The sequence below is a fragment of the Apium graveolens genome, chromosome 5 (genome assembly GCF_009905375.1).
Source record: "Apium graveolens cultivar Ventura chromosome 5, ASM990537v1, whole genome shotgun sequence".
In the NCBI taxonomy this organism is placed as follows: domain Eukaryota; kingdom Viridiplantae; phylum Streptophyta; class Magnoliopsida; order Apiales; family Apiaceae; genus Apium; species Apium graveolens.
The window spans coordinates 199,826,080-199,850,621 of NC_133651.1; the positions used below are offsets into that span (position 1 = coordinate 199,826,080).

The window sequence follows — 24,542 nt, forward strand, 5'->3', positions numbered from 1 at the left end:
CTAGGAATTATTAGGATAATGCTCCTCATGTTGCCTATGTGAAGCTAGTTGGTCAATGTTGTAAGGCTTGTTAATGTCATCTACACCACCACTGATAGCACTACCACCAATGCGACCACCATCAAAGTTTTCACTACTGCTAGTACTACCAATGGCACTGCTATAATTATATGCATTGTCCCTTATCATTGGAGTACCACCAATATCCTTAACAGCATCACCTTTGAAACTGCTATCAAAGCCACTACCAAAGTTACCACCACCACCACCAATGTTACTAGTACTGAAGTTACCACCAATACCCCCACTCCCAGTACGAATTCCACTTATAAAGTTCCCGCCACCAAGGCTATAACTAAAACAACCACTACAGCTACTAATTCTATCAGTACTGATGCTACCACTAGCACCACCAGTGCAACAACTTAAACTACCAGCCATGCGACCACCACTGTCACTACTAAGATTACCCAATATACCACCAATGCCACCATTAAAGCTACCTGCCATGCCACGACTAAAGCTACCAAAATTGCTACCACCTCTAATTCCATTATTAAAGTTGCCACCAGTGGCACTACTTAAGTTAGCACGAATTCCACCGCCAACACCAACAACTCTACCACCAAATCCCCTACTAAGATTACCGACACAGATTCCAGCTTTCTTCAATTGATGGTCTACTCAACAGACAGATTGCAGAACCATCAGTACTTGTTCAAAGTCTGGCTTCATAAAATGTTACCATGCCTGTAACCTTTCAGAACCACTTTGCCTGTAGAATTGCTTACAACTTCACAGTGTTCTTCAAAGAAATCCACATGATAACCTCTGTCACAGATTTGACTCACACTTAGCACGTTGTGTTTAAGTCCTGAGACAAGAGGTACTGTTTCAATGATGACATTCTCAAGATTAATATTGCCATATCCCATAGTTTTTCTCATGTTTCCATTTCTATAAGAAACTTCTGGGCTACATTGTAAAAAATCAATGATACATCACCAATACGATTACAACAAATTTAGAATGTATAATCAATGATATATTATAAAAAATCATCAATGATACATCACCATCACTACTATTTGAGTGAGAAATTGTATAATCAATGATACATTGTAAAAAATCATTGATACATTATTATAATGCAATTTCATAATCAATGATACATCACCAATACGATTATAACAAATTGACAAATTTTTTCTTCTCCCTAGAATTATGTTACTTTTTTTCTTTCTCTAACTGATTATATCTCTTGCCTATTTCTCATATATCTAAAAATATATCATTCTCTACTTGTTTATCACATAATCTATGCTATTATAGTTTTTATTTATATGTATATCGAACACAAATAATCACTAATACATAATTAACTAATAAGAGATGTGTAACACAAACGATCACTAACAGGTGAGCATATAATCAAATAAAACACTAAATCCATAACTAAAATATGGAAACGAGATAAACAGATCACAAGTAAATATTAATCGCATATATAATTAAAAAAATCAGCTAAAATTATTCGTTATACAACTTCAAATCACATAAAGAAACAAAAAATTAAACAATTCAAAAAACAAGCTTTTTAACATATCAAAAGCTATAAAACAAGATAATTCACCTTGGTTACCTCTAATTTTATCCAAATCAGCTGTAATCATTTTCAAACACTAATGTAGAAGCCCATTAATTATTTAGAAATCAACAATCAATAAATTTGTGTCTTGAGATCAACAATCACTAATCGATCAACTGATATTCTTTTCCCAAGCTAGAAAAACAAACTTTAGTGGATTAAAACAAGGGAGACAGAGATAGGTTATGAGGGGAGAGAAAGTCAAATGCACTTATAGATTTCATTGTATCGAATCTATGTATTTTATATTTCTTAATTAAATTAAATGAATGGGTGAGATTTAAAGTTGAAGAGAGGAATGGATGGCTAAGATCTAGTTTCTAGTTCTTATTTTTAAAGAATGTTTTTATTTGATATGAACCTATATATATATATATATATATATATATATATATATATATATATATATATATATATAACAAAACAACCTATATTTGAAAATAACTTATATTTGAAAATAACAAAACAAACTTAAAAAAAGATACTATAACTTGAGATTTTATATATTATTTTTGATCAATAATTTACATTTGAAATGTTATACAAACTAAACCTTATAAAGCCACGTAACACGTTTATAGTTAATAATTTAGAGTTATTTCTACCAAACCTAATTAATAATATAATTTAGTAACAAATTTTGAATTAAACTCTAATTTTTCATGTATTCAATATAAGTTTTTAACACCATTATTAAAATATTTAAAATTCCTAATTGTATATGTGAAATATTGTAAAGTTATGTTTAGTAAATTTAAATTCATTGGTATTTAATAATTTAGAAATATAAGTTTTTATTTTTTATGTAAGTAGTTATCTACATTTTTTTAAGGGTTTCATTATATAACTAAAATAATTTTCGAGTATATGTATCTCTTAATAAATTAAGAATAATTTTGTTTGTAGAGTAATATTTTTGAAAATAAAAACAATTTCCTAGTTAATAATTTAACAATAACTTCTTTATTACATTAATATTTTTAAAAACTACTCTAACTAAAAACAGGCTTGAAAGTAATCTATATTAAGATTAGATCATACTTTTCTAAAATGAACTTTCCATACATTTCATTAAAAAATAAATGTTATGTTATAAGTATGTAGATTTTTTAATTTTTTGAAGTTGGTTTTGTAAATGTTTATATATAGATTTTTGAATACATTAAAATGATTGTTTAAATCAAAGAAAGATGTAGTTGGGTTATTTATGAATATTGTATTGTATGTTAGATTAAAGTTCTAATTTTATAATAATGATAATGTAACAAAGATGTCCTTTATAAAGTAAGTAGGTTTTTAGGTTAAAATTGGTTTTATTTAGAAGTACGTATTTAGGTTAAAATTGATTTTATTTAAAAGTATGTTATGACCTTTTAAATGCCAGTCAAAAGTTTATAAGTATATATGTAGGTTATAATATATTAATAAAACTGTTTATTATAACTTTATAAATGTTATTGTTCTAAAACAAGAGTGCCTAAATGATGATAGTCAAATTTTCTCAACTCTCAATCACCCAGCAAACACTTCACCCATAAAACAGAAGCACTACTTGCTGGAAAGGTCATGAGAATAAACCCTAATCATACTTACTTGTTAATACAGGCCATTCATATATATATCACAATTAGGATCCAACTTAATGTATGATGATGCAAATATGTGTACATATATTCTAATTTATATCAGAATAAGAACCACAAACGGAAATAAAATCAGAGACTTGAATGTATATATAAATGTACTAGTAGGCATAAAAGAAACACACAAAAATCTCTGTAAAAATAAGGAAAAAACATCAAATAAAAGAAAAGAAAAAAAAACAGCAGTCCACATATATATTCTAAAAAGAGGTGGGGTTTTTTCAATCCTTCGTAAGAAACATAAAAATAAATTATGAAATGTAACCTAGCAAGTTCACCACGATCAGGATGGGAGCCACTAGGAATTATTAGGATAATGCTCCTCATGTTGCCTATGTGAAGCTAGTTGGTTAATGTTGTAAGGCCTGTTAATGTCATCTGTACCACCACTGATAGCACTACCACCAATGCGACCACCATCAAAGTTTTCACTACTGCTAGTACTACCAATGGCACTGGTATAATTATATGCATTGTCCCTTATCATTGGAGTACCACCAATATCCTCAACAGCGTCACCTTTGAAACTGCTATCAAAGCCACTACCAAAGGTACCACCACCACCACCAATGTTACTAGTACTGAAGTTACCACCAATACCCCCACTACCACTACGAATTCCACTTATAAAGTTCCCGCCACCTGTAACACCCCCTTATTAAAATAGAAGGGAGATATTACTTAAAATCCAAAACCTGCAAACAGAGCGCTAATATATTTCTAACAATAATTAAACAGTCTAAAATCTCCAAAATAATATTAAATCTCCAAAATGTCTAAACCAAAAAATATAAATGCTGAATTCTCTAAATAACCAATTAAGTCTACTAATGATAAAATTCTGAAATCCTAATCAACGAATTGGGGTAGCTCTCCATCACACAATCCCAGATTTCCCCTAAGCACCTGCCAGAAAAATAATACGGCATGAGCCAAACGCCCAGTACGGATTTGGAATACAATTTATAAAACAAGAGAATCAAAATAAATAATCTGCAGTTTACAATACAATAACAATTTTAAAAATAAGCAAGGCTGAAGCAACGAGGGGTTAGGATATTTCATACCGATATCAGAACAGATACAAATACACACATCATAGGGTACCTAATGCGTGCAACAAAATGGATAACGTGTACGGCATATACAACGTCACCATAAATCAAATCACAAATCAAACTCTGGGTGCACCCACGTATCCTGAACAAATATCAAATGCGCAAAAGCTCCTCCCAAGAGCTAACAGAAGGATACGCCGTGACCAATCACACTGTCACGGAAGTGTCATGTCACTGGTGCCGCAATGACATGGCTGTAGTACCCCTACAGCTGGTTAACTCGGTATACCCTATATCTCTAAGGGTTCAAATAAAAATATTCTCGCAAATTTAAAATCACCAGATACAGGTAATTCAAATTTCCAGGACAAAGGGTGTCATAAATAATTTTTGAAAATCGCATAAACAGATATCTAAAATTTTCCAAATCAAATTTTAAAATAATTTTCGGAAGTTAAAATGATCAGATAATATTAACGGAGCAAATAAAATATGGAATTGAGTGAATCAGAGATATTCAATTCTAAGATGAGTAGCGCTGAATAAAAAGGGGATAGAATCCGTACCTCATCTGATGGACCATTAAATCGGATTGTTGAAATACGATTGAAAGTGAACAACTTATACTAATTCGAATTTTAACAGCAGATAAGTTAAGGATTTGAAATAATGGTCAACTGGAGAAATAAAGTAGATTTAACAAGGATTCCAAAATGATAAGATTCATCAAAAACGCACTGATAACGAATTAGTTATGAATTTTTGAAGTTCAGGTATCACAGCAGAAATTATTCAGGAACAGATTTCAAAGAAGGCAAATTTAGACAATAAAGACAATCTGATCTCACTTCGACTATAACTAGACAATGAAAGAGAATTCTTAGAGGTTTCATAATTTATAAAGATCATAATTTTATGACGAATAATGAAGAAGATATGAATTTTTGAACATGAAACAACTATGCTGATAAGTATAAACAGACCAGAATATTTGTAAGGCAATTTAGGCAATTTAAAAGATTTAAATATATAATGGGTATACCATATAATGAAATAGAATTTCATAAGCTTTCCAGATTGATATCATGAGTAATTTTCCGACATAAGATCGATTTATAACGAATTTTAGAAGGTATGAAAAACTGTTCACGTCATAAATCTGAAGGGTCACAAAGAATGGATATTTGCACATAGTTAGAGGCTGATTCCACAAAATATGTAAACATGGAAGTTGTAGGTATCGAAACAAGCTTTCCAGAAAATCAAGAATCAATGAATTCCGTGTACAAACGAATAAGTTATGGATTTTACAACAGATACGAGATGCTGATTTTATCACATACGAATTTCAGCACAAACAAATAAGAAGATGAACATGATATGATTATGAAGAAGAAAAGATCGATTCTCGTACCTTGATCAATCGAATAACACAAGAATAAACTTCTAAGATCTTCTTGTCTTCTCAAACCCTAGCCTCTAAGAGCGGCTCCAATTAAAAAGACATAGAATAGGACATAACTTGTATATATATATATTTATAGGCCCACAAGCCCACAATTAATAGAATCATATCCCTAATCTAATTAATAATGTAATTACTAATTCTATTCCAAATCAAATTGTATTAAAAATTACTATAGGCCCACAAGCCCACAATTAATAGAATCCTATCCCTAATCTAATTAATAATATAATTACTAATTCTATTCCAAATCAAATTGTATTAAAAATTACTATTATTACTAATTCTAATCTATTTCTAACTAATACAAATATTAAATAGATAATAATTAAAATAAAAATACGGATATTACATATATACCCCCTTAAAAAGGATTCCGTCCCCGGAATCGAACGAAACTAAAACTCGTACCTGAATCGAACAAATGCGGATATTTCTCACGAATAGATTCTTCTAATTCCCAAGTAGCCTCTCTTTCCGAATGATTTTTCCACAAAACTTTCACAAACGGAATGGTGTTCTTCCTCAAAACTCGCTCCTCTCGAGCTAAGATAGCCTCAGCTTCCTCCTCACAAGAAAGATCCTCTTTAATCTTATGTAATGGATACTGAACTACATGTAATGGATGATATTTGTAGCCCCTCAAAACCGACACATGAAACACATTATGCACATGAGATAGTTGTGGTGGCAACGCAACTCTATAAGATACTTCCCCTACTTTCTCCATAACGTCAAAAGGGCCAACATATCTCGGACTAAGCTTTCCCTTCATACCAAAACGCTTCACACCCTTACAAGGCGACACCTTTAAGAACACATGATCACCTGGCTCAAATCCCCCAAACTTCCTATGTTGGTCCGCGTAACTCTTTTGACGAGATCGAGCTTCCTTCAGACTCTCTTTAACTTTCTCTACCTTCTCATTAGTAATTCTAACTAACTCCGGCCCTTCGATGACTCTCTCACCAACCTCATCCCAACAAGATGGTGCCCTACACCTCCTACCATACAAAGCCTCAAATGGTGGCATACCAATACTCGCGGGCCAACTATTATTGTACGCAAACTCAACAAGATACAAATATTTATCCCAATCACCTGTCCACTCTAACGCGCAAGCCCTCAACATATCCTCCAATGTCTGAATCGTCCTCTCTGACTGTCCATCGGTCTGCGGATGATAAGCTGTACTGAAATTAAGCCTCGTACCCCAAGCTTGCTGGAATCCCTTCCAAAAACGCGATGTAAATCTCGTATCCCTGTCAGAAACTATCGACACCGGCACACCATGAAGTCTAACAATATCTCGCTGCAAAATCTCTGCCAACTCATGAACAGGAGTAGTCTCTTTAATAGGCAAGAAGTGAGCGGACTTAGTGAGTCTATCAACCACCACCCATATGACATCGTTCTTCTTGAAGGTCCTCGGCAAATGAGTTACAAAATCCATAGTAATGTTTTCCCACTTCCAAACTGGTATATCTAGCTGTTGCAACAATCCACTAGGCCTCTGATGGTCTATCTTCACTTGTTGACATGTAAGACATTTTCCCACAAATTCTGCTATATCTCCCTTCATTCCACTCCACCAAAAGTGCTTCTTCAAATCCCTATACATCTTGGTGGAACCTGGATGAATAGAAAATGAAGAACTATGAGCCTCCTTCAAAATTTCCTCACGAATCGTCGGGTCTGCGGGCACGCACAATTTACTACCCAACCACATCACACCCTCATCATCGAAATGAAATTGTGTTTGCTTTCCACCTGCCACCTTGGATCTAATAGCTTCCAAACCTGTATCACTCTTCTGAGCTTCCTTAACCCTTGAAACAAGATTCGGTTCCACTTTCAAATTTGCAATACTACCACTTGATCCTCTAACATACAACTCAACACCCAAGCGCTCCAAATCTGAAATAAGGTGCGGCTGAGTAATGAGAGATGCAACACTCCCCAAGTTCTTCCTACTAAGAGCGTTTGCCACTACATTCGCCTTCCCCGGATGGTACTGAATATTTGCATCATAATCCTTAAGAAGTTCAAGCCACCTCCGCTGCCTCATGTTAAGCTCCTTCTGAGTAAAGATGTATTTGAGACTCTTGTGATCAGTAAAGATGTCACAAGTCTCTCCATAAAGATAGTGTCTCCAGATCTTCAAAGCAAAGACCACTGCTGCTAACTCCAAGTCATGGGTAGGATAATTCACCTCATATGGTTTAAGCTGCCTAGAAGCGTAAGAAATCACTTTCCCATGTTGCATAAGAACACACCCCAATCATCTCTTAGAAGCATCACTATACACCTGAAAACCTCCACTCCCTGATGGCAACACAAGTATTGGAGCTGAGACCCTTGGTATACAAATTCTGGTTTATCTACATCCCCAAAGATCACCCTTTTTCCTTGACAATCAATTGTGGCACGATGTTCACTCAACCAATCCATGCCCAAAATAATGTCAAAGTCATGCATCTCCATCGGAAGCAAGTTAACCTTACAATTTCTATCTCCAACAGTTATCGGACACTCTCGATACACATCAGAAATAACAACAGAATTCCCCATCGGGGTAGAAATAGACATATGAGGATATAATAATGAAGGTGCAACGCCTAGATGACGAACAAACGATAAAGAGCATAATGAAACGAAATTAAATGGAACACCCATCCTATCATCTACCCAAACTCACAGGTCAACCTAAGTAGGTTTTCTACAAGAAAGAACCTAAGCTCTGATGCCATCTCTGTAACACCCCCTTATTAAAATAGAAGGGAGATATTACTTAAAATCCAAAACCTGCAAACAGAGCGCTAATATATTTCTAACAATAATTAAACAGTCTAAAATCTCCAAAATAATATTAAATCTCCAAAATGTCTAAACCAAAAAATATAAATGCTGAATTCTCTAAATAACCAATTAAGTCTACTAATGATAAAATTCTGAAATCCTAATCAACGAATTGGGGTAGCTCTCCATCACACAATCCCAGATTTCCCCTAAGCACCTGCCAGAAAAATAATACGGCATGAGCCAAACGCCCAGTACGGATTTGGAATACAATTTATAAAACAAGAGAATCAAAATAAATAATCTGCAGTTTACAATACAATAACAATTTTAAAAATAAGCAAGGCTGAAGCAACGAGGGGTTAGGATATTTCATACCGATATCAGAACAGATACAAATACACACATCATAGGGTACCTAATGCGTGCAACAAAATGGATAACGTGTACGGCATATACAACGTCACCATAAATCAAATCACAAATCAAACTCTGGGTGCACCCACGTATCCTGAACAAATATCAAATGCGCAAAAGCTCCTCCCAAGAGCTAACAGAAGGATACGCCGTGACCAATCACACTGTCACGGAAGTGTCATGTCACTGGTGCCGCAATGACATGGCTGTAGTACCCCTACAGCTGGTTAACTCGGTATACCCTATATCTCTAAGGGTTCAAATAAAAATATTCTCGCAAATTTAAAATCACCAGATACAGGTAATTCAAATTTCCAGGACAAAGGGTGTCATAAATAATTTTTGAAAATCGCATAAACAGATATCTAAAATTTTCCAAATCAAATTTTAAAATAATTTTCGGAAGTTAAAATGATCAGATAATATTAACGGAGCAAATAAAATATGGAATTGAGTGAATCAGAGATATTCAATTCTAAGATGAGTAGCGCTGAATAAAAAGGGGATAGAATCCGTACCTCATCTGATGGACCATTAAATCGGATTGTTGAAATACGATTGAAAGTGAACAACTTATACTAATTCGAATTTTAACAGCAGATAAGTTAAGGATTTGAAATAATGGTCAACTGGAGAAATAAAGTAGATTTAACAAGGATTCCAAAATGATAAGATTCATCAAAAACGCACTGATAACGAATTAGTTATGAATTTTTGAAGTTCAGGTATCACAGCAGAAATTATTCAGGAACAGATTTCAAAGAAGGCAAATTTAGACAATAAAGACAATCTGATCTCACTTCGACTATAACTAGACAATGAAAGAGAATTCTCAGAGGTTTCATAATTTATAAAGATCATAATTTTATGACGAATAATGAAGAAGATATGAATTTTTGAACATGAAACAACTATGCTGATAAGTATAAACAGACCAGAATATTTGTAAGGCAATTTAGGCAATTTAAAAGATTTAAATATATAATGGGTATACCATATAATGAAATAGAATTTCATAAGCTTTCCAGATTGATATCATGAGTAATTTTCCGACATAAGATCGATTTATAACGAATTTTAGAAGGTATGAAAAACTGTTCACGTCATAAATCTGAAGGGTCACAAAGAATGGATATTTGCACATAGTTAGAGGCTGATTCCACAAAATATGTAAACATGGAAGTTGTAGGTATCGAAACAAGCTTTCCAGAAAATCAAGAATCAATGAATTCCGTGTACAAACGAATAAGTTATGGATTTTACAACAGATACGAGATGCTGATTTTATCACATACGAATTTCAGCACAAACAAATAAGAAGATGAACATGATATGATTATGAAGAAGAAAAGATCGATTCTCGTACCTTGATCAATCGAATAACACAAGAATAAACTTCTAAGATCTTCTTGTCTTCTCAAACCCTAGCCTCTAAGAGCGGCTCCAATTAAAAAGACATAGAATAGGACATAACTTGTATATATATATATTTATAGGCCCACAAGCCCACAATTAATAGAATCATATCCCTAATCTAATTAATAATATAATTACTAATTCTATTCCAAATCAAATTGTATTAAAAATTACTATAGGCCCACAAGCCCACAATTAATAGAATCCTATCCCTAATCTAATTAATAATATAATTACTAATTCTATTCCAAATCAAATTGTATTAAAAATTACTATTATTACTAATTCTAATCTATTTCTAACTAATACAAATATTAAATAGATAATAATTAAAATAAAAATACGGATATTACATATATACCCCCTTAAAAAGGATTCCACCGCCAATGCAACCATTAAAGCTACCTGCCATGCCACGACTAAAGCTACCAAAATTGCTACTACCTCTAATTCCATTATTAAAGTTGCCACCAGTGGCACTACTTAAGTTAACACGAATTCCACCGCCAACACCAACAACTCTACCACCAAATCCCCTACTAAGATTACTGACACCAATTCCACCAATTGTACTACTATTATCACCACCGCCAATACCATCAATTCGGCTACTAAGGTCACTGCTACCGGTGCCACAAATTCCACCACTAAAACTCCTAGCCATGCTACCACCAATGCCACTACTAAGCCTACCCAATTTACCACCAATGCTACCACCATTGATGTCATTACTATCGATGCCACCAACGACTCTTAAATTAGCATGAACTCCGCCACCAACAATGCCACCACTAATTCCATTACTTAGATTACTAGTGATAACTCCTGGTGGCGGGGCTGCTCCTTCGTCGCCGTGCCTGGATCCTTCGCTGTTGTGGTGGTGTAGCTGCTGTGGGGCTCCTGCAAAACAACACCGGAAGGGGGGTATGGTCCCGCGGCGCCTTCGGCGTGAGAGTAAGAACTAGCTTTTTGGGAAGATGAAGATGGATATGAATGCAGGGTGGCTGTGTGTGTATGAGTGTGTGAGAATAATTAACCCCAAAACCTCACCTTCTTGGGCTACTTATAGCTCAAGGATAGGGTTTTGGGGTTGGTACCTTTGAATCGTAGCCATTGGTTCTGGGAGCGGAGGACACCTGGCTGGAGTGGATGCTTAACACGTGTCGGCGCGGGACTGGTCGAGGAATGTTCTGAGGATCCTCTGACACGTGCCCTGATTATTCCCATGATTGATGTGTGACAGTTGTTCCCATCACGTGCTTGGGCCAACGTCTCACGTGTCGGGGTTTATCAAGGCTCTGCTTGCGGGACCGGGCTGGTCAGGAGTGGTGGTGTACGGGACTACTCCCTCCAGGAGTTGCGTGGAGTTATGAGCCTAGGAGTAGGCGTCCCAGGAGCTGTATGGAGTTAGGAGCTTAGGAGTAGGCCTCCCAGGAGCTGTATGGAGTTAGGAGCTTAGGAGTAGGCCTCCCAGGAGCCATATGTACTATCATGTGCCCCCCACTCCCTTTTGTAGATTTTCTGGATGGGGGAGTGTTATTTTTGTTTGTTTTAGAACATGAGTTTCTTATTGTTTTGTTTGAAGGAGTTGAGCTTTTCTGCCCCCGGTCCGGAGTTCGTTGAGTTCGGTGAATCAGGACTAAGGTGGTTGTCATTAGCGGGATTTGAGCTTTGCTTTCCCCCTAGTCCGGAGTTGGTTGGGTTCGGCGAATCAGGACTAAGATGGTTGTTATTAGCAGGAGTTGAGCTTTTCTGACCCAGTCCGGAGTTCGTTAAGTTCGACGAATCAGGACTAAGGTGGTTGTCCTTAGCAGGAGTTGAGCTTTTCTGCCCCCAGTCCGGAGTTCGTTGAGTTCGGGGAATCAGGACTAAGGTGGTTGTCCTTAGCAGGAGTTGAGCTTTTCTGCCCCCAGTCCGGAGTTCGTTGAGTTCGGCGAATCAGGACTAAGGTGGTTGTCCTTAGCAGGAGTTGAGCTTTTCTTGCCCCCAGTCCGGAGTTCGTTGAGTTCGGCGAATCAGGACTAAGGTGGTTGTCCTTAGCAGGAGTTGAGCTTTTCTGCCCCCAGTCCGGAGTTCGTTGAGTTCGGCGAATCAGGACTAAGGTTGTTGTCCTTAGCAGGAGTTGAGCTTTTCTTGCCTCCAGTCCGTAGTTCGTTGAGTTCGGCGAATCAGGACTAAGGTGGTTGTCCTTAGCAGGAGTTGAGCTTTTCTGCCCCCAGTCCGGATTAACTTGAGTTGCATAGTCCGGACCTGGAAGTTGAAACGGTTTTGGGGAATTTCCCCTCAATTATTTGAATTGTTACAGTTATCTTTTTCAAAAGACGTGCTGTAATAATGACTCTCCAATAATGACCGCTCGTGATGGGCGGCTAGGATCGTGCCACGTGGTGTGGCTGTTTAGTTTTTCACCCCCTATAAAAGGAGGTGTTGTGGTCTTTATTTTGTTTTTATTGTTTCTTCAATTTTTCTATTCCTCTTTCTTTCTCTGGAGTTTTGCTTTGCCGTTCTTGCCGTCGCCGCCTGTCACTGTAGTTTAGCCAGTGGTTGGTTCTTGGTCGTCTCCGTTATCTCTTCTTTGTAAGCTTTTTCCCCTGTTTTTCTGCTTTTTGTTCCATTCTTTTATTTTGCTGGTGTATTGAATTCTTTATTTGTGCTATTGTGTTTGGTTTTTGTTGGATGTTCTTGTATGTATGTGTATATGTGTGTGTTTTTGTCTATAATTTGGTGTTTGATTCTGTTTTGATAGTGTTTCTGGAATTAGGGTTTTCTGTTTGGGTCCGGACTTGGATAACTAGTCCGGGCTGATAGGGTAGGATTTGGAGCTCGTAATTGGTTGTTGTTTTTGTGTTAATGTGTCATTTGATTTCGGAGTCTTAGGCTAGTTTTGGGTGTTTAACTTCGGGGTTCTCGCAGTCCGGAGCTCCTGTTGAGTTTTGGAGTTTTGTTTTCTTTTGGATTGGGTCTCTGGACTGTCTACGTTTGACTTGTAATAAAATTGATAATAGGGTAGTCCGGACCATCTAGCTTTGAAAATAAATAAACTGTAGGGTTATAGACTAACCTTTGTCACTTATTTTAGGTTTATGGTCCGGACTAAAGCTCTTGCCAAGGCCTACATAACTTGCTATCCGGGGCCATCTAGCTCGGATTCTGAGTATTCTGGTGATTCTGAGCGGGTTGAAATGGGTAAGAAAGCTTCTACTTCGGACTCCGAGGCCATAACGAAGCTTTCGGTTGCTAAGATCTCCTGCAGGAAGGTACCGTGTAGTCCGGAGGGGCTGTGGGTTGATAATCTCTGGTATTTTGTGACTAAGAGTGAGGAAATTGAGGATAGCTTTTACTATAGGAGCATTAGGTCCGGATATGCTAGGCAGCAGAACGCGGCTCTGGGGCCTTACAATCAGGAAGAGTTGGATAGGAAATTTGTTCGGAGCATAGTGGCTAAGGAGCCCTATGAGTTGAAGGAGGAATACGCCGCTTTGGACCATGAGGCGCAGGACTCTTCAGTCCGGGCAGCCTTTCAACTAGATCGATGGATTGAGTGGAGGTGGCCGACTCCGGATGAAAGGATTTATCATAGGCCGTCTGATGGGTTTGTTCCGGTATGGCTGGAGCATCTTCGGTCCGGGTGGAACCCGCACTGGCACTTGTTTCTCAAGCACTTGTGCAAATATGTATATAAGGTTTCTCCGATGCAGATTACGCTCAATGGAATAAAATGGATGACTTGGTTTATTGCCACCTATAATAAGTTTAAAGTTCAGCCCACTTTTAAACTATGGCATCACTTATTTCATTTGGTCTGGTCCGGTCAGACCCCTCTTTATGAGCTTCGGTTCCGGGCTGCTGAGTGCGGTTATGGGGGTTCTTATAGGCCAGTGATTCAGCAGTCTTCTCTGAAGCATTGGAATGGAGAGCTTATCATGCTGAGGGGCTTGGATTTGTTTTATCTTCCCTACATAGCTGCTGAAGGAGTCCGTACTAGTTTTCGAAGGGATGTTCTCCGGGGAGATGCGCTCCGGATGATTTTTGCATTTTGTGAATGCTTGGGTTTTCAAATGACCCGGGATACGTTTATGATGTATAGGACTATGCATAGAATAGGGTGTAAGTAGTTTCTTTTTGTCCGGACCTTCTATATGTTTCTTGTATTTCTTTATTTGCCTTGATTCTGTACTAATTTTGACTTGTGTTTTTTGTTTTCTTTGCAGGTTTGCCCCATTACAATCCGGACATGTCGTCTTCAGCGTACAGTGATGCTCTGAAAGGTTTGGGCAAGGCTTTCAAGTTGCCCAAGAAGAATGCTGTTGCTGGCTCCGGATCGAACGCCTCGGCTGAGGAGGGATCGCAGAGTAATGTCGTCCCCAATCGGGGGCCCGAAGTTCCTGTGAACCAATCCACTCCGGAGCGCAATGTTGAGTTGGATATGGGTAATGAGTTTGACAATCTTGAGAATTTAGGTCCTATTGGGGAGGCTCCGGGTGCTGATTCTGGGCGGAGGAGGAAGAGGCTCCGGACTCTTGGGTCGAAACCTCCTAGGGCTGAAAACTATGAAGTTGGCTCTGGGTCCGGAGCTGGCAAAGGGAAAGCAGTTGATGTTGATAGTCCGGATGAAGATGGTCCGGTGCTGGAGGAGAGGGTGGCTCGCTTCATGGCTGGGATTCTGACTCAAACTCAGTGGGGTAAGATGAATGGGTCCGGATTCGATGCCACAATGAAGGAGTGTTCCCGGCTCTTGGGTCAGGTATTTTTTTTCAGTTCTTGCTTCTTGTTTATTGTGTAATTTTGACTTAGAATATTTTTCTAAGTTTTTCTGTCTTTTGTAGCTTGGTGGATATATGGCCGGATCCGCCTCTCTTGCTTATAATGAGATTAAAGGTTTCTGGAGCGCTGTTGCTGATAAGGATGCTGAGATTAGTCGGCTCCGGGACCAAATAATTGAGAAGGATAACTCTTTGTCCGGGTTGAACAAGAATCTGAACGAAGTGACTATCCGGGCTGATAAAGCGGAGAGGGAGGTTTCTGATTTAAAATCCGAATTGGCAGAGCTCCGGAGGCAAATATCTGTTGTTCGTCCGGAGGCTGAGGTTATAGATGAGTTTAAAAGATCCGAGGAGTACGATAGGGCCCTTGCCAATGCTGGTGCTCCGGAGATAGCTCGCTGCTGGCTGGTTGCTGAGTGACACATCAAGACTAATCCGGAGGCCGATTGGGATAGCTTCGTCTCCGAGTTTATCAAGGCTAAGGAAGACATTGAGCTCGGATTGGGGGAACCGGAGCCATTTGACGGCCCCTGTCCCAGATTCATTCCTCCCAGTGCTCCGGACGCTTGACTTTCTATTTGTTAAAGACTTTTTGATACGTTTGATGTATGTAATATTCGTACTTTGCTCCGGACTTGGTTGAGTCCGGTGAATTTGTAATGAATTCTTTCCTTGATGCTATTTTATTTTGTTTCTGTAGTTTGTTTTTGCCTTAGAATATTTTTCCAAGTATAATTTTGCTGGTTAGTCCTGACTAATCATCTTGTCCGGACTAGTGGCTGCTTTTAGTTAGAAAATTGGTTCTAAGTAAAAGTTGATTGCTCTAGTCCTTACTAATAGCATGTCCGGACTAGTGGTTGCTTTAAGATAGAAAATTAATTCTAAGTAAAAGTTTGTGGCTCTAGTCCTGACTAATAGGTTGTCCGGACTAGTGGATGCTTTTAGTTAGAAAATTAATTCTAAGTAAAAGTTGGATGCTCTAGTCCTGACTAATGCCTTGTCCGGACTAGTGGTTGCTTTTAGTTAGAAAATTAATTCTAAGTAAAATTTGTTTGCTCTAGTCCTGACTAATGGCTCGTCCGGACTAGTGGTTGCTTTTAGTTAGAAAATTAATTCTAAGTAAAATTTGGTTGCTCTAGTCCTGACTTAATAGGCTGTCCTGAGTAGTGATGGATTTCTAAAAATATGCAAGTTAAAGAGAAAGCTTTTCATTGATCATTCATACAATATAGAATGAGAAACATTTTGGTTGCTTGCCAATATTGGCTACAAGTGTTTTGGTTGCTTTGTTTGCTTTACTACTGATAGAATTTCCTTAGCCTTAGTCCATGCCAAGTGTTTGGGATTTCTGAGGCATCCATGTTCAACAGCTTGTAGGTTCCTGGCCTGAGGACTTCTTTGATCTTGTATGGTCCATCCCATTTGGGCATTAACTTTCCGGTGTTTGTGGGGTCTGATGCATTAGTGTCTCGAAGGACTAGGTCTCCAACTTGGAAGTTTTTGACTCTTGACTTCCTACTGAAATGCTCTCTTGTTTTCTCCTTGTATTTCTCCATTCTTTCCACAGCTTGGTCCCGGACCTCGTCAATTAGTTCCATGTTTGTTTTGAGTCCTTCTTCATTTGCTTTTTCTTCGAAGTGTATTGCTCTGTGGGAAGGAGAACCCACTTCAATGGGCAGCATTGCTTCTGTTCCGTAAGCTAGTTTGAATGGAGTTTCTCCTGTGCTTGTCCTTGGGCTTGTCCTGTTGGACCAAAGTACGCTTTGTAGTTCTTCTGACCACTTGCTTTTGCTTTCTTTGAGTCTTTTCTCGATACCTCGGAGTAGGATTCTGTTGGTTACTTCTACTTGGCCATTTCCTTGGGGATATGCCACTGATGATTTTTTGTGCTTGATCCCGCGCTCTTGGAGGTAAGACTCGAACTCTGATCCGATGAATTGGGGCCCATTGTCTGATACTAGGACTCGTGGTATCCCGAATCTCATCAAAATGTTGTCCATAAACTTTATGCAGTCTTGCAGATTGATTGTCCTCATTGCTTTTGCTTTAACCCATTTTGTCATGTAATGAATGGTGACTAGTAGGTACCTGAGGTCTCCTTTTGCTCGAGGGAAGGGTCCCATGATTTCAATACCCCAAACAGCGAAGGGGATAGGTGACAGGACTGAGGATGGTAGGACTGGGCTTATCCGGGACACAGTGCCGAAGAGCTGGCACTCCTTGCACTTCTTGACGAATTCTATTGCATCCTGATGAATTGTTGGCCAGTAGTAACCTTTTCTTACGATCTTATGAGCTAGGGCTTTGGCAGACATGTGGTCTCCGCATATTCCTTCATGTACTTCTGTCAAGCAGTACTTTGCTTCTTCTGGGCTGATGCATTTCAGGATTGGAGATGAGAAGGTCCTGCGGTAGAGTACTCCTTCTTCGAGGAAGAACTTGGCTGCTTTTACTTTCAATCTTTGAGCTTTTCCTTTATCTTCTGGGAGCTCCCCTTTGTCCAAGTAATTTATGAAGGGAGTCATCCAATTTTCAGTGCTTTCTATTTCCAAGACGTCCCCGGAGTCAATGGATGGTTTGTGGAGTTCTTCGAAGTAGACTGAGCAGTCCAGATCTGATGAATTCCGGACTAATTTGGATAGGATATCCGCTTCTTCATTTTCTTCTCGGCATATCTGGAGGACTTGGTGGCTTGGGATTGAGGCTAAGTAGCTCTGAACCAGCGCTTGGTACTTCGCCAGAGTAGGGTCTTTCGCTATGTATTCTCTGTTTATTTGCTTGACCACTATCTGGGAGTCGCTGTAGATTTTTAAGTCCTGGACCCTTAGAGTCCGGGAGAGCTTTAGTCCTGCGATCAACGCCTCATATTCTGCTTGATTGTTTGTTACTGGGAAGCTGAAGGATATAGCTGTCTGAATCTTGAATCCTTCTGGGCTCCTGAGTATGAGTCCGGCTCCTGACCTCTCGGTTGTTGAAGAACCATCTACCTTTAAGGTCCAGGCTCCCAGACTAATTTCCTTTTTTGGCTCCTGATCCGTGTCCATTGGCTCTTGGTCTTCTTCCGGGAAGTTGCATTCGATTATGAAATCTGCTAGAGCTTGAGCTTTGATTGCAGTCCTGGGAATGAAGCTTAGGTTGAACTGGCTCAATTCCAAAGCCCAATTAACAAGTCTTCCCGAGATATCTGGCTTGTGGAGTATTTTCCTTAGTGGTTGATTTGTCACTACTCTGATCTCCCTCCCTTGGAAGTAGTGTCTGAGTTTCCTTGATGTTGTAACCAAAGCAAAGGCAAACTTTTCCAATCTTGGGTATCTTGTTTCTGCATCTTTTAAGACCTGGCTTACATAGTAGACTGGTTGCTGTGTTCCATTCTCTTCCCTGATTAGGGCAGCTCCTACGGCTTGTACTCCTGCTGACAAGTATAAGTAGAGAGGCTCTTCTGGCTTAGCTTTAGTTAGGACTGGTGGGTGAGAGAGGTAGGATTTGATTTCCTCGAATGCTTTCTGGCACTCTGGGCTCCAGTTTACCTCTTTCTTGTTGGTTGCTCCTTTGAGTAAATCAAAGAAAGGTAAGCACCTCTCTGCTAGTCTTGAGACAAATCTCCTGAGTGCTGCTAGTGATCCTGCTAGTTTCTGCACATCTTTTTGGGTCTTGGGAGCTTTCATCTCCTGGATTGCTTTAATTTTCTGCGGATTGGCTTCTATACCTCTGTTGCTGATCATGAATCCTAGGAACTTGCCTGCTCCTACTCCGAAGGTGCATTTCTCCGGGTTTAGCTTGAGTTGGTTCTTCCTTAGATTTTCAAAGCACTCCTTCAGATCTTCCACGTGCCCTGGTATAGTTGTTGATTTAGAAATCATGTCATCGACATAGCATTCTAAGTTTCTCCCAATCTGGGACTTGAATATCTTGTTCATGGCTCTTTGGTAAGTGGATCCCGCGCTGGTAAGCCCGAAGGGTAGCATCACATAAGCGTAGACTGCTCTGTGAGTTATGAATGCTGTCTTAGGGATGTCCTTCGGGTTCATCTTTATTTGGTTGTACCCGGAGAAAGCATCCATGAAACTTAGCATTACATGTCCTGAGGTGGCATCTATCAGTTGATCAATGTTTGGAAGAGGATACGGGTCCTTCGGGCATGCATCATTTAGGTCAGTGTAGTCCACACACATTCTCCATTTGTCGTTGGACTTCTTAACCATGACCACATTAGCTAGCCACTCCGGATATTTGATTTCTTTGATGATTCCTGCTTTAAGTAGCTTTTCTACTTCTTCGTCAATGGCTCTCTGCCTCTCCGGAGCAAAGTTTCTTCTCTTCTATTTTACTGGTTTTCTGTTGGGGTTGACAACCAAGCTGTGCATTGCTATGGGCTCATGTAGTCCTGGCATGTCCCTTGGACTCCAGGCAAAAACATCTTTATACCCCCGGAGCAGGGATACTAATCTCTCCTTGAAGGACTCCTCGAGTCCTGACCCAATCCTCACTTTTTTGCATGAATTGCTTTCATCTACTTCGACTTCTTCTGTTTCGACTGCTGCTTCAATTTTTGCTTGTTCTTTGTTTGAAATCATTTGATGAATTCGGGCTTCAGAGTTCTTCTTTAGATAGTTGTTTGCTTTCTCAGGTTCTTCGGTTACTTGCATGGTAGGACAAGGTTGGTCTAGGACTCGATTTGTCTTGTCCACTACCATGACTTGGTTGCTTGCCAGTTCTTCTGGACTTGTTTTGCTTGCTTCTTCCCTTGTCCAGGGTCAGTGCTTCTTCATGCTTTGTTGCTTGCAAAGGACCGTAGCCTTCCTCTTATTGTCTTGATGGGTTTCTGCCATAACTAACCCCTGGTTGTAGCATGTTTCAGCAACTCCGTAATCTCCTTTAATCTCCCCGACTCCCGTCGGGGTTGGGAACTTAATCTTGAGATGGGAGATTGAAGTTATTGCTTGCATCATGGTTAGAGCTGATCTGCCAATAATTCCGTTGTATGAGGAAGGAGCGTTGATCACATAAAACTTGATGACATGAGTCACTTGGTTAGGAGCAGATCCAAAGATGACTGGCAGATATAAAGTTCTTTGGATCGGGACTAAGTTGTGGCCGAAGCCATAGAGTGGGTCTTCTCGACATTAATTTGAGTGGACGTTTCCTAACTGCATTCTATCCACTGTGTGCTTGAAGAGGATGTTTACTGAAGAGCCATTGTCTTTGAGCATCCTTCTTACTTCATTATCAAAAATATCTAGAGTGACAACCAAAGCTGCATTATGATGATGGTTGACTCCTTCATAGTCCTTGCTGCTGAAGGATATCACCAGGTCTGGGAGTGATTGGATTGAAAGTACTTCTTCGCCGAAGTCCGGGTTCCGGGGTGGGGAGTAGGATCCGCCTAGGACCACATTGACTACATTCTTTCCTTTCTTCTGCGCTTCCCCTCTGCTGTTGTCCCGAACCAAGTACTTGTTCATATTCCCCTTTTTCACTTGGTCCTCAATGAAGTACTTGAGTGATAAGCAATTCTCTGTCTTGTGGCCATGGGTCTCGTGATAATCACACTGGCTATTGTAGGGCCTGCTCTCCGGAGGAGTTTGCATCGGCTTCGGAGGATAATAGAAAGGCTTGTCTTTGACTTCTTTCAAGATTTCCTCCCGGGTCATGTTGAGAGGAGTCCAGTCTGGCTCCTGCTTCGGCTCCCGAGCTTGCTTCACGGGTCCTGGGTCACTGTTCGACTCCTGCTTAGGACCAAGTCTTTGGAAAACCGGGTTTGCTTGCCTTTCTTGGATTTAGTTGCTTTGCTTGAATTTCTTGTCCTGATGGTAACCCCCTTTCGGTCAGTCATCAGTGTTTTTACTTCTGGACCCCCCATTCTGGGTCATTCTCATTGCCTGGAGCACATCTGTTTCCTTAATGAATCTGGCAGCCATGGAATAGGCTGCTGCCAGACTTTGCGGCTCCTTATTGATTAGCTCCACAATATACCTTTCGTTGTGCTCCGCGTCCAGGTTTCTTCTAAAGATGCTTAAAGCTTCCCTCTCATCCAGATTTGAAACTTTATTGATTGCTTCCTGGAACCGGCGCATGTATGCAGAGAGGGATTCATTGTCGTGCTGCCGGATTGTCTCCAGGTGACACATGTGCATTTCGTGCGTTTTGTTCGCCCGAAATCTCCTAAGGAAAGAGGCTCGAAATCCCTTCCATGAGTGGATGCTGCGGGAGGGGATTCTGCTGAACCATCTCTGGGCCCCTCCCTTAAGGGTTGAAGCGAAGAACTTTGATTTCGTTAAGTCATTGTAGTAGTATATCTGCGCTATCTGCTCAAAGTAGTTCAAGTGCTCCTCCGGGTCTCCCAGACCATCGAAGGAGTCGAAGTTGTAATTCTTCAAGTTCCGCTGCCGGGGGATAGCTTCTAAGGAGTGGCTGAAAGGAGTGAGTGTTTCTCCAATCTCCACTCCTGAGTCTCTGTCCATCTTCCTCTGCAATTCATAGATCATGTCTTTTAGGTCCTTCTGCTACTCTTCTTCTTCATCATCAGAAATTAGCTCCGGAGTAGGGTCTCTCTGGGCTCTTTTGCTCCTAGACTTGGTCAGCAGCTTCTCTTCTTCTAATTGCATTCTCTTTTGGATCTTTAGCTCGAGCTTTGCTTCTTCTTCTTTCCTGATTTGCTCCCGGACTTCTTCGAACTTTCTCTGTTTAGAAGCTTCCGCTTCTTTCTTGCCTTGGTCTTTTTTGCTTTTCTTTCCTTTGGCTCCAATGCGGTCGAATACAGACCTCTTTGATTGTTGGGAGTCCCCGGACTCCTCCGGCTCCTCCTCTAGTTCTGCCTCTTCTTGGAGGCGGGTCTGCTCATGTCTGTATAGTCTGATTGCTTCTGCTAGTTCATCACTTGTGAGGTTAGCCATGTGCTCTTCGGCTACCGGGACATTGGTGTACTTGTATTGATTGAGCTCAATGAGGGTCCTGGCATCCCTTGTGTTTATAATTCTCTCCATTACAGGAGTGTGTAGTGGTTGCTCCTGGAATGTTTCTCTCTCGGCTCCTGGGTCAAGAGCCTGGGAGTGGCCCGGCTCCTGGACCTGAGCACTAGCAGATGGCCTCCCAGAGGTATTATTTCCTGGTCTTGCCATTTCTCAACAATACCAACAACAAATAATAATAATATGGCACAGAGAATATCGGTCTAAGGTTGCTTTATGAAATTTGCAGAAACTACCCAAAATAACAACAAATACTAACAAATAGCTTCCTGGGAGCAGCTCAAACGATTTTATGGGACTATTCAACGATGAAGTACAACGCAAATGTTATATTCAAACTAGAACAATAATGATTAAAACTAACGATAGCTCACACAAACGTGGCTTAAATCAACAAAACGGGCTCACACAAACGTGGCCTAAAGTAACGAGCACATACAAACGTGGCCGATATAAACAACATTCATGCTTACGGAAAAGGTTGGTTGCTTGAGTTCTTACAAGTTTGAATAAATGGACTCTTTGAAGAATTTGTTGATGAAGGTGAATCCAGGGGCACCGAGACCCAAGGATGAAGAGCCCCTCCTTCTAGCGCCAAATGATAACTCCTGGTGGCGGGGCTGCTCCTTCGTCACCGTGCCTGGATCCTTCGCTGTTGTGGTGGTGTAGCTCCTGTGGGGCTCCTACAAAACAACACCGGAAGGGGGGTATGGTCCCGCGGTGCCTCCGGCGTGAGAGTAAGAACTAGCTTTTTGGGAAGATGAAGATGGATATGGATGCAGGGTGGCTGTGTGTGTGTATGAGTGTATGAGAATGATTATCCCCAAAACCTCACCTTCTTGGGCTACTTATAGCTCAAGCATAGGGTTTTGGGGTTGGTACCTTTGAATCGTAGCCATTGGTTCTGGGAGCGGAGGGCACCTGGCTGGAGCGGATGCTTAACACGTGTCGGCGCGGGTCTGGTCGAGGAATGTTCTGAGGATCCTCTGACACATGCCCTGATTATTCCCATGATTGATGTGTGACAGTTGTTCCCGTCACGTGCTTGGGCCAACGTCTCACGTGTCGGGGTTTATCAAGGCTCTGCTTGCGGGACCGGGCTGGTCAGGAGTGGTGGTGTACGGGACTACTCCCTCAAGGAGCTGCGTGGAGTTATGAGCCTAGGAGTAGGCGTCCCAGGAGCTGTATGGAGTTAGGAGCTTAGGAGTAGGCCTCCCAGGAGCTGTATGGAGTTAGGAGCTTAGGAGTAGGCCTCCCAGGAGCCATATGTACTATCAACTAGTGCCGCCCATTGGACTAGTAAAATTACCACCACCAATTCTACCACCAACAATAGTACTACTTGATTGAAAAAAAACATAACTACTTTTCAAATAGTTTCCCATGTCTTCACGTGGTGCAATCACCGGGCGGACATGATTGTGAGTACCTTCATAAGTGGTGATGATAGTGGAAGGATCGTCTGTTGACCTTTCCACCCTGTTCTTCACACCACATCCATCACTAGTGCAACGATAGTAGTTCCTGTTTATTCCAAAACAAAAATTATTTGCATGACCGACACAAAATCTAGATTCTAAATCTTGGGAAAGGGGTGTGTTTCACAGCTTTTTGGCCATATTTCCTCCATCTAAATCCATCGTCCATGTTATCGATATCAGTCCTAGTTAGGAAAAAAAATTTATGCTCTTTTTGCTTTCTGGTGCTCATATTCTTGGCCTTAAGCCTGCATATCAACATACCCCAAAGACAACGACATTCATTAAACATAAATTCAGTAAATTAGTAGACATGCACACTAAGTAAAATTCTGAGCAACATGTCTGTAAATCAAATCGAGCTTTGAATTTGTAAATACCCGAAAAAGAAAAACATAAACAAAAAATTATGTACAGTTAAATAAACTTACAGTTTCTTATTCTTGTCCTGGACCTTCTCCTCTTTAAGGCCTTGAGAAATCTGTTTACTGATCTGATCCCCTATCACTGTTTCATTCGAAGAAGAAGAATTCATCGAGGAACTATCAGGAGTTGTAGGGGTATTAATAATCTGCGATATGACTCCCAGCGCTGGAGCTGGTACAAAAGGTTCTGGTTGAGGTTGAAGTGCACCAGGAAGCTGCACAACCGACGATGGAGCTCCAACATCGAAAATCGATGTATTTGTAAGGAAGATAAAAATCTCGATTTCTTAACATTTCTGCTAAACCAAAACTCTCAGTATTAAATGATATGTCAAATATATCTGATGATGAAGCTTGATGAGTTGGTGGATTGATGATTTGTTGTCTGGGAAATGGTGGTGATAATGATCGATTGGTGTTAACATTGGTGTTGTAGAATATCTGTTGGTGCTTGTTCTCCAT

General features: G+C 40.0%; 1 pseudogene; it reads right to left on the reverse strand.

Annotated features, from left to right (window-relative positions):
• LOC141660563 (uncharacterized) lies at nt 1–24,542 on the reverse strand (annotated as a pseudogene).